The sequence below is a fragment of the Bos taurus genome, chromosome 3 (assembly GCF_002263795.3).
Source record: "Bos taurus isolate L1 Dominette 01449 registration number 42190680 breed Hereford chromosome 3, ARS-UCD2.0, whole genome shotgun sequence".
Lineage (NCBI taxonomy): Eukaryota > Metazoa > Chordata > Mammalia > Artiodactyla > Bovidae > Bos > Bos taurus.
In genome coordinates, this window is record NC_037330.1 from 42,429,262 (window position 1) to 42,439,300 (window position 10,039).

Sequence of the window (10,039 nt, forward strand, 5' to 3'; positions counted from 1 at the left end):
AGAGACACAGATTCTATTCCTGTGTCAGGAAGATCCCCCGGAGGAGGGCACGGCAACCCACTCCAGTATTCTTGCCTGGAGAATCCCATGGACAGAGGAGCCTGACAGGCTACAGTCTATAGGATCACAAAGAGTCAGACATGACTGAAGCCACTTAGCACACATGTATAATTTTCCCTTCATGCCTCTTATTCTTACTCCAGATGATCTGGAGCAAAGATGATGCTCAGGCTTAAAACTACATAGGAAAAGCAACATAGTTTAGAGGTTAAGTGTTCCAGTAGAGTACTTGGGCACAAATCCTTCCTGTATCTTACACTTACTTAACCTCTTGGAGCTTCAGTTTCCTCATCGGCAAAGGTGAGAATAATATCTACATAGGGGTTTGTTTTAAGGAATAAAGGAGATAGCATGTATAAATATAAGCACAGAGACTTGCCCACTTTAAAATGGTCAATAAAGGAAAGCTGTTGAGATGTGTATGGACAATGAGTGTACACTTAGTCATGTCTGACCTTTGGGACCTCATGGACTGTAGCCTGCCAGGCTTCTCTGTGGGATTATACCGGCAGAAATACCACAGCAGGTTGCTATTTTCTCCTGCAGGGAATCTTCCCAACCCAGAGACTGAACCCGCATCTCCTGCATTGCAGGTGGATTATTGACCACTGAGCCACCAGGGAAGCCCATCATTGACAATAAGGGCAGTTAATTCTGTTATCAGAAAAGCCCTGAATCCACCAGGTGAGATATTTGGGAAATTGTTTCTACATAACAGTATTTCTACATAACAGTGTTCTACATAACCATGACAGTTTTCATCTCATTTTCTTTATCTCAAATGCCTCTCGTCTTAGTAAGACAGTACATACTCATTCCAGCAATTTTGGGATATTCAGAATGGTATAAAGAAGAAATTAAAAGCCTACGACGTTAACAATCACTAAACATTTTTGTGTCTATTCCTTCTGACTTTTCTAGGCATACGTTTTAATAGCATGATTTGTTTGGTATTTAATTGGATGGATAAACCATAGTTTATATAATCAATCATATTGCTATTCTGTTAGATAATATCTTATTATTCTAACATTTGGGCAAGCATCCTTGCCTTGAACAAATACTTTTGAGCATACCTATAATGATTTCTTCAAAATCAAGTCTAAAAAGTCCAATGCCTGGATCCATTTAGTAGTTGTATTTTAGGGTTTTTAATACATATTTATGCCCCCAGAAGCATTCCCATAGCTACAGTATTTCTGCATCTGAAAGCACCCGTTTCTCATCAGACTTTCCAACATTGCATATTATTTAAAATATTCTTAATTTCATTTTCCATCCACAAAATACTCAAATGTTGCAGAATTTGGAAAGACTTGGGCTATGTTAAGAACTCGATGTTGAGAAGGCTGAAAAACAGGCAATCAACTGTCAGATGAAATATTCCAGGACAGTATAAACTTTGGGAATCTTCTGAAGTGCTTCCAAAAGTTCTTTGCTCCCAGGATAGAGTATAGGCAATGAATTGTTGGCTCTTTGCTGGTCCCAGGAATCAAAAACTTGGAAGCAGCAACAACAACAAAAAATACACTGGTTCCTCTTAAAAAGACCTAGGGCTTTGACCACAAAGTCAGGAGTGGATAAGGGAGTATGTGTATGCATGTGTGTGTGTGTGTGCTGTGTGTGTGTGTACATGTTCACATGCACACAGGCCTACACACACACACCTGCATGCACACGTGTGGTGGCAGAGGGCAGGGTAGGAGGCAGGAGTGGCAAGGAGTGGGGATGGAGTAGAGGACAATGCTGTCATGGACGAGGAAGAGAGAGGTGCCAAATCCCATTGGTCCCCAGGAGGACATGATGGTGAGATCTGATCATCCTCTTTCCCATGCTATTTCTTAAGCCAGTTTTTGTTTTTCTGCTAGGGTTCCCCCAACTTTCTCCCCTTCCACCTCTTCTTTCATGAAGGTTCTGTCAATATAAAACCCAATTTTTTTTTTGTTTCTTACTTTTATTATTCTTTCGTGCTTTCTCTCTGGGAGTAAAAATAATAAGCCTACACCTCTGCACATTTCAAGCCTATACCTTCTTTTTTTAAAATTTTTTATTGGAGTATAGTTGCATAACAGTGTTGTATTAATTTCTATTGTACAACAAAGTCAATCAGCTATACATATACATATATCCCCTCTTTTGAGGGGTTTCCTTTCCATTTAGGTCTCCAGAGTATCAAATAGAGTTCCCTGTGCTTTACACTAGGTTCTCATTAGCCATCCACTTTATACACAGTAGTGTATATACGTCAATCCCAATCTCCCAATTCATCCCACCCACCTTCTTTCCTCTTGGTGGCCACACATTAGTTCTCTTTGCCCATGTCTCTGTTTCTGCTTTGCAAATAAGTTCATCTCTATCATTTTTATAGATTCCACATATATGCATTTATATAAGATACGTGTTTTTCTCTTTCTGACTTCACTCTGCAATATTTAAAAAATATACCTATTGTGGATGAAACACAAAGAACATTTAATTCATTGGAAACTGAGTGCACTGAGTCCTGGACCCACTAAATTTCCTCATCTGCTGAATGAGGCTGAAAATACCTGCCCTAAAATCTCACCAATGGCTTTTTGTTTCAAAGAGCACAGTGTGTAGGAAGAACTTTAAAGTATCAAGAAAATGAAAGAATTTTTTAAAAATCATTACAGATAAAGAGCAGCTCAACAGAGAATGAAAGAAACTTGTTTGGGAATTACGAACAGTGTCAAAATTATACCTTAGACCATAAAAAAGCAAAATAAATATGCAAGCATCAAAAACAATTTAAGGAACCTTTTTTATTAGCTCTGGTTCAGAATAAAGTATTTAAATGAAGTATTTAAACTAGAGATGACATGAGGCTCTTTTGTATTTCACATGTCAACATTTCTTTTATTTGGAAATAAAAAGGATCATATTTTTGACTGGAATGCTTTTAAGTAGTTTAAAAAAATAAATCTGAAGGAAACAGCTTTAATTTACAGCAGTGGTTCTTCACTTTGGCTCATTTCCCCCCTGGGGTCATTAGCAGTATCTGAAGACACATTTGGTTGTTACAAATGGGAGCAGCCTACTGGGATATAAGAAGGATGATGCAGCCCTCCCTCCACAAGAATTAGCCATCCCCAAATGTCAGTAGTGTTGAAGTTGAGGGAAAAATGTACATGGCCTCATATTATAGAATATTTGGTGATTTTTGTATATGACACTTTTAAGACAATGGAAGTTGCATTGCTAAAATTTTATATAACAGTGCCTATTAGAACAAAATTAAGGGGGGAAACATGTTTATATTAGAGAGTTCCAGAAAAACATCTACTTCTGCTTTATTGACTATGCCAAAGCCTTTGACTGTGTGGGTCACAACAAACTGTGGAAAATTCTTAAAGAGATAGGAATACCAAACCACCTGACCTGCCTCCTGAGAAATCTGTATACAGGTCAGGAAGCAACAGTTAGAACTGGACATGGAACAACAGACTGGTTCCAAATAGGGAAGGGAGTACGTTAAGGCTGTATATTGTCACTTGCTTATTTAACTTAATGCAGAGTACATCATGAGAAATGCTGGGCTGGATGAAGCACAAGCTGGAATCAAGATTGCCGGGAGAAATATCAATAACCTCAGATATGCAGATTATACCACCCTTATGGCAGAAACTGAAGAAGAACTAAAGAGCATCTTGAAATTGAAAGAGGAAAGTAAAAAAGTTGGCTTAAAACTCAACATTCAGAAAACTATGATCATGGCATCACTTCATGGAAAATAGATGGAGAAGCAATGGAAACAGTGACAGACTTTATTTTTTGGAGCTCCAAAATCACTGCATATGGTGACTGCAACCATGAAACTAAAAGACGCTTGCTCCTTGGAAAAAAAGTTATGACCAACCTAGACAGCATATTAAAAAGCAGAGACATTACTTTGACAGCAAAGGTCCACATAGTCAAAGCTATGGTTTTTCCAGTGATCAAGTATGGATGTGAGGGTTGGACTCTAAAGAAAGCTGAGCGCCAAAGAATTGATGCTTTTGAACTGTGGTGTTGGAGAAGACTCTTGAGAGTCCCTTGGACTGCAAGGAGATCCAACCAGTCCATCCTAAAGGAAATCAGTCCTGAATATTCATTGGAAGGACTGATGCTGAAGCTGAAACTCCAATACTTTGGCCACCTGATGGGAAGAAATGACTCTTTGGAAAAGACCCTGATGCTGGGAAAGATTGAAGGTGGGAGGAGAAGGGGATGAGAGAGGATGAGATGGTTGATGGCATCACTGCTTCAAAGGACATGAGTTTTAGTAAGCTCTGGGAGTTGGTGATGGACAGGGAGACCTGGCGTGCTGCAGTCCATGGGGTGCAAAAAGTTGGACACAACTGAGCACCTGAACTGAACAGAATTGAAGACATGTGCTGCATAGTTGTGTGATCCCAAATATGATCAAAGAGCCAGAAGTTTCCATGATTAAGGTTTATTTTTGATTCTTTTTTTTTTTTTTTTGATCCACTTGCCTTTTTCTTTTTTCACATCTGAAGAAATAGACAGTGGAGTTTCAGTTTCTAGGAAGAAGTTATGAATACATATACATTTGTGAAGAACTACAAAACAATATTACATAATACAGTATGTATTTTCAAAATACATGTCTAGTTAGAGAAAATAAACTAAGTACAAATTTTCAAATAATCATATTTGTGTATGTTCAAGCATTTTTGGTTTCAACAAACAATAAACAACTAGTCAAGACAATTTATATAGGAAAGAACCCTGGAATGAGAGAATTAAGAAACATTTTTCTCATATAGCTAGGTAATGAATTACGTAAATTTATCTGGGGCTCAGTTTCCACATCTACAAAAGACATGGGTGAATTAAGTGATTAGGAAATTTCTTTCCATTTATAAAATTATGTGACCCTGAATCATTGTTGAATTGGTATGTTTTAAAGGATTTATGTTATACTAATCCCCTAAAGTTTAGCTCTGCTGTAGCTTACAACCTTCCCTACACCATAAGCCTATTTTCCTAGGAATTCTTCCTCGAAGCGAAAACTAACTTAATAAACATCACTACTGTTGTACTGATTTCAGATCAAAAGAAATCATCATGATGATGGGATGAAAAAGAAGTTGATGATGTAATTGTTCAGTGGTAAACACTGGAAGAATTTATGACTTAAAAGATATTTTACTTCATAACTAAGCATCTGTTGCTACGTCCTTTAGGAAGATTCCCTCAAAATTTACAACAGGTCGACAAATCACTTGAATCAAATTGAAGTATGAATCAGATATACAGCCGTTAACCTATTAAACCCAGAATGCAAATATAAATTTTAAAGACTAAACTATCTGATTCCTTTGAAATTAATGAAACATGATTTTAATGAAATTTTCTGTTTTACCAGCAGATGTCAGTGCAACCTAATTAACTGAGTAACTTTTTTTTTTTTTTTTTTAGCAGATTAAATACTTGCCAGTGAAAACAGTCTTAAAATAGCAGTTTAAAAAACCTACTGTCAATGTGTTTGATTAAGAATATCTTCCTAGGTGGAGCTATAGAGAAAAAACCAATCCTTAAAAAGATATGAAGTTAAAATGGGCCCTTGCCTAGGTAAATTGTATTATGTAAGTTATAACACATTGTTATTATCATCATAATTTATGTGACATTAACATTTCTCAGTGACATACAAAAGACATAATCTTAATTAAGTACAAAATGCTAATCTGCAAAGCATAAGAATGTATATGTGTTAGTCTCTCAGTCGTGTTCAACTCTTTGTGACCCCGTGGACTGTAGCTTGCCAGGTTCCTCTGTCCATGGGATTCTCCAAGCAAGAATACTAGAGTGAGTAGCCATTCCTTTCTCCAGGGATTTTCCCAACTCAGGGGTCAAACCCCAGGTCTCCCACAGTGCAGGCAAACTCTTTACCATCTGAGCCACCAGGGAAGCTCCAAAACATAAGAATAACAGTATTTTAAAACTCACATGCCACAGACACTAGAGCCGAAGGAAACTCATTTGTCTCTGGGTGACATTTTTATAGCTCCGGAAGAAACACATTAATTCCTAATGAAACCTGAAATATATATTGTGTGATACCATCTGTTTTCTAGAATGTAACTTGTAGCAAAAGTTGTTCATCTAATGGCAGTAACAGCAATGTCTACGATGCATGTATGCATCTTTGTGACAGCCTGCAACTATATACCTGTATCACTCACCTTTCAGGATGTTCTGGAAGGTTAGTTAATTTGCCTAATAAAGAAAAGTTATGCAGAAAGTCAAGGTGACAGACCTCAGATGATTCAAAGTCTATATTCTTTCCTTTATGCAATTCTCCACTCTTCTAAAAATGCTATTTCGTGACACTGTGTAAAAAGAGGCTTCTTGTTGCATATTTGTCACACATGGAACTCAAGCTATATTTTGTACAAAAGATTTCTACAACAAATCTACAACAAAGTTGTGTCGTTTGGGACACAACTAGAATAAAGCTAAAATAAGGATAAAGTAAAGAAATACATGTAAAACCACTTTTATAAAGCAAAAGTCAGGTGTTTTTTTTTTTTTTTTTAAATAAAGTAAATGTGCAGTTACCATGTAACCTAGCAATTCCATGCCTGAGTATTTACCCAATAAATATGAAAATATGTATTTACACAAAGACATGCATAAAACTGTTTATCACAATTTAATCATAATCATTAAAAGCAGGAAACAACTCATTTCCATCAGGTAGTTAAAGGATAAATATACTGTGGTTTACCCATGAGACAGAATGCTGCTGCTGCTGCTGCTGCTGCTAAGTCACGTCAGTGGTATCCGACTCTTAGCAACCCCAGGGGCTGTAGCCTACCAGGCTCCTCCGTCCATGGGATTCTCCAGGCAAGAGTGCTGGAGTGGGCTGCCATTGCCCCATTGCCTTCTCCAAAGACAGAATGCTACTTAGCAATAAAGAGGAACCAAAGACTGATACATGCAACAACATGGTAGAATATCAAATCACTAAGCCAAGTGAAGGAAGACTGACACAAAGCTACTCACTATATGATTTCGTGTATATGAAAACACACAGACCTTCTGGAAGAGGCAAAACTGTAGAGATAGAATACCGATCACTGGGTGCCAGAGCCTGGGAGTAGCGAAGAGGTTGACTATAAAAGAACATGAGGACAATTTAGGGGATGATAAAAATATTCTAGATCTTGATGGTGACGGTGTTAATGGTACTATGTACACTTATCAAAACTCACAAAACTACAAACTTAAAATTGGTGAATTTTATGTAAATTTTACCTCAATAAACCAGACTTTTTAAAAAGTTAAAAGACATTGGGCACATACAATAATAATTGTATGTGTCTTAATAATTTCATAAATAGTAAACTTTATGAGGAGTTGAGTCAAATAACAAGAGACAGAGAAGTTAACAACCTGAACCTCGCCTTGGAATAGTTTGCCTAGTCTGGGAATGTAGAACAGAAACCCGGTGCTAGTGTTAGCTGGCCAGGCCACCTGTGTGTGATCTCAAGTGCGGACCGCTGCTGCTTAGTCGCTAAGTCCTGTCCGACTCTTTGTGACCCCATGGACTGTAGTCTGCCAGGCTCCTCTGTCCATGAGATTTCCGAGGCAAGAATACTGGAGTGGGTTGCCGTTTGCTCCTCCAGGGGATCTTCCTGACCCCAGGATCACACTTACATCTCCTGCTTGGAAGGAGGATTCTTTACCTCTGAGCCACCTGGAAAGCCCTGAGTAGGATTACTTTTCTCCAAATTTCATTTAACTTACAGTGAAAGACACTGAATTAAATAAAAATTTTAAACCTTCTTGAGCTCAAGACAAAAACAAAACAAAACAAAAAAAGGACTCGATTCACCATTCCAAAAAAATCTTACTTGCTGATTAAGGATGATTAGAGAAAATCTAATATATGAACCCTAAGCAGGGAAGCAGTGTTAATTAACTTTATTACTCTCTATTCCTTTGGAGAGGGAAATTATATAATTTGGCCAGCAGGTGTCATGCACTCATCTATGAAAAACTGACAACTCTTCATATCAAAATGCTTTCTTAATATTTTCCTGCTGCTTTCATTTGTAATGGTTATGAACATTTTTTCCTCTCTCTCTCTCTCTATATATATATACACATATCCTTAAAAGGAGGAGGAGGTTTGAAATATTCAATCTTTTCCTCCTTTTTTTATCAGCTCTAATCAAGTATGATAATTAAATGTACATATTAAAATCGAAAAGAAATCACTCTTATTTCATTATGTTTAATGTTTCAAAGATTTTTGGAAAATGGAGCAACAGCTTCACAAACATTATTTGCATAGTTTTGGCAAACTCAGTCTTTTAATAGCATTCTCTTTATTGTCAATGTCATTTCTTGCATGAAGCCTTCCTCTGGGATCTCATATACCATAAAATGTTCCATGATCTACATAAAGCAATCGCCATGTTGTCTTATAACTGTTTATGTAAAAGATCTATCTTTCTTCTCTTTTGACCACTCCCCAAACTAGGAGTGTCTAGCGCTGCATCTCTAAGTATGTAACATAGTACCTTGTACTCAAAAATGTTTGTTGGTGGTAAGCAAGTAAGTGATTAAACCCTTGAATCAATTTTGCCATTTCCAACACAGTGGTTTTTCAATAACCAGGTGAAAAGTTAAAGGACCAATAGTTAGTTGAGTCAATAGGAAAGTGCATAGAGGCAAATGGCTATTTTCCCTGGAGGAACATTTAGGACAATTGTGGCGTGCTGAAAAAAGGGCAGCAGCATACAGAATCCAAAAACAGGATAATGGAGCAGTAGATGGCTTCCGTGATGGACTAGCAGGAAGGCTTAACTTTTTTAAAAAAAATCGAAGATGTTTTATTGCCTCATTAAAATACCACAGTGGAGTCCATAGAACCATCTGGCATCTTGCTGTTTCTGCAGCCGGACCACTCAGATCTTATTAGTCAGCCTGCTGAATTGTTCCTTTTTAAGAAACATAGATGCCATCCAAAAATTTTCTGAAATCGTTGTTTTTAACTGTGGTGGCTTGCTGAATCAAAGCACCTGAATTTGACACAAGTTCAATGACATTTCTTTCAAGAATCAACTCATCTTCCTGAACTTGAGATACTGAACAAGCTACCCCTGGCCTCATTCGAATCCTACGGGTGTATTTTTCATCCCCAAAATAGCATCTCAACAAGAAAACCATTCTCCTGAATAACAAAGTTGATGGGGAAGTGGGCATACACAGACCTCATCTTGTAATGGAAACCCAGTGTAACACCCTTGATCATGCTCTGTACATGACTACAGATCATGTGAACAGTTGCCAGTTCCTTTCTGTTTCCGAACCATTTGTCAACCCAGAGCCTCTTTTTTTTCTTTCCAAAGAGACTCAGCTCTACATTGATGTGATTGAAGTCCCTCTACAGGGTGCCTCTGGGGTCCTTCACAATAACTGTCCGTCCCTTCAGAGTAACATCGACATTTTTCTGGAATGTGGACAGTCTGATTGCTGAGAAAAGGCTTCATTCTCACAGTAGATGCGGCAAAGAGCAGTCTTAACTTTTTAGTACCAAAAATTCTTTGACACCTGGGGAAGACTACAGATCCCTTCTTGGAAAAATGTTTTTAAAGAACATAAAACAAAACATGTAAGATTACAAAGGAAACTAATTACATATAAATACAGTTTTCAAAATAGGCTTAAACAATTTATTAATAATAGCAGTAGGTTTGATGACTACCATAATTTCTTAAAAGTAGTAAGTATAAATGATATTTTAAGAAATCTGTGACAACTGTAATATGATATGAAAATATATTTTTGACAGTCACAGGCACTGCTAATCTTTTGTGGTTTTTGCCTACATTCATAGTTGATGAAAATGCTAAATTTCAGGCTAGTAGAATTAAAGTCATAATTTTTTTTTCCTTTTAAAATATACAGGCCCCTTAAATTCTATTCATAAACCACCTGAAGG

The 10,039-nt window shown here is 37.2% G+C and overlaps 1 pseudogene; it reads right to left on the bottom strand.

The window, feature by feature from the left end:
* Positions 1–4,702: 4,702 nt before the first annotated feature.
* Positions 4,703–9,766, bottom strand: LOC107132305 (large ribosomal subunit protein uL6-like; annotated as a pseudogene).
* Between the last annotated feature and the right edge of the window lie 273 nt (positions 9,767–10,039).